Source organism: Corapipo altera, unplaced genomic scaffold (genome assembly GCF_003945725.1).
Source record: "Corapipo altera isolate COAL_440 unplaced genomic scaffold, ASM394572v1 61364, whole genome shotgun sequence".
NCBI lineage: Eukaryota > Metazoa > Chordata > Aves > Passeriformes > Pipridae > Corapipo > Corapipo altera.
In genome coordinates, this window is record NW_020885586.1 from 9,753 (window position 1) to 11,770 (window position 2,018).

Sequence of the window (2,018 nt, forward strand, 5' to 3'; positions counted from 1 at the left end):
TGTTCTGAACCTTCAAACCTTGACTTGATCCTCTTTGGGGGTGTTCTGAACCTTCAAACCTTGACTTGATGCTCTTTGAGGGTTCTGAACCTTCAAACCTTGACTTGATGCTCTTTGAGGGTTCTGAACCTTCAAACCTTGACTTGATGCTCTTTGGGGGATGTTCTGAACCTTCAGACTGTCACAGTTCATGGGGTTTCTGGGGACCTTGACTTGATCCTCTTTGAGGGATGTTCTGAACCTTCAAACCTTGACTTGATGCTCTTTGAGGGTTCTGAACCTTCAAACCTTGACTTGATCCACTTTTGGGGTGTCCTGAACCTTCAGACCTTGACTTGATGCTCTTTGAGGGTTGTTCTGAAATTTCAAACCTTGACTTGATCCACTTTGAGGGTTCTGAACCATCAAACCTTGACTTGATGCTCTCTGGGGGGTGTCCTGAACCTTCAAACCTTGACTTGATCCTCTTTGAGGGTTGTTCTGAACCTTCAGACTGTCACAGTTCATGGGGTTTCTGGGGACCGTGACTTGATGCTCTTTTGGGGTGTCCTGAACTTTTAAACCTTGACTTGATCCTCTTTGAGGGGTGTCCTGAACCTTCAGACTGTCACAGTTCATGGGGCTTCTGGGGACCTTGACTTGATGCTCTTTTTGGTTAAATTTGGGGCTGTTCCAGGCGGTGCTGCCCCCCCCTCACCCTCCCTCTCCTCCCAAAAAGACCTTTTAAACCTTTTCCTGGACAGATCAGCAGCTTTTCCCCCCCAAATTCCTCCTGGGCTTATCCTGGGATGTCAATACCTGCATTGTTGGGAAGGGGGAGAAATCCCTCCCTGCCAGAGCAGCTGGATTAGTGCTGAGCTGCCTGGGAATTCCAGCCCAGACTTTATCCAAAAACCTGCAAATCCCAGAGACCTCGACAAAAACCACCCTCCTGAGGTGTTACTTTAAACATTTTTGGAGCTGTGGGAGGGATTTTTTCCCCTTTTATCCACGTTTTTTGTCGTCCAGAACTATGAATTTTTCGAGTTGAGGCAGTGTTGGGTGTTTGTCAGGGAATACCAACCTTCACCTGTTTGTTCCAGGAACAATTTATGGGAGTTTTTCCCCAGACCATCCGAAAGAATCATAAAAAATTCCTTAATTTTTAGGATATTTAGGCAAATATCCTGCTTGCCTGATTGCACGTGGAAATCCAGATGGGGCAGCTCGGGACTTGGGTCACCTCTGGAGATAAAAATGTCATTTTTTTTGGTACTAAAATTTGTATTTTTTTAAAAGAACTCAAACCTTTTTATTTTTTCTTCCCCCCAATCGTTGCTGATTTGGGGTCTGTTTGAACGAAAAATCGACAGTTTGGGCCTTCTTTGAACCAAGAACCTGCACAACCAGATGAACCCGAGGCAGATCCTCATCCTGGGAGCTCTTTGTGGATTTAAAGGACACTTTCAACTTTTGTTTGACCGTTTTGCCTGAAATTCGTGGTGTTTATTTGTAAATCTGAGGAGTTTGGCAGCTGTTTGTGTTGTGCCTTCCCTGCTCGGTCATTGACACCCTTCCCCTCCCTAAAAAAAGGTGATTTTTACCCAAAAAAATCCCTTCAGCTGAGGAAGAAACTTCCCCTGCAGAGGAGGAAATGAAAAATAAAAAGTCCAGGGGCTCATGGGAACCGATTTGGGTTGGTTTGGGGTTATTTTGGGTAGAAATAAAATCTGTGAGTGCCGTTGCCTTTTGGGGGGGAACCCCCTGATTTCAGTCTCCGTGCACAGAAGGGCCCCAAAACCGAGGAGAATTTGAGCTCTGCCTGGAATTCAAACCCGGGAAAAAAAAAAAACCAAAACAACGAGGTTTTTAAGGCCAAAGTGGCATTTTTGGGGGCAGTAAATTCCCTCCCCCGGGAATCTGGGCCGGGCTGTGCCTGGCATCCCATCCCTGCCCGTGTGGGCGGGAGAATCCCGGGAGAATCCCGCCTGCCTTCCCTCTGCCTGACCCCCTCTGGGGGCAATTAACCCCCTCTGGGG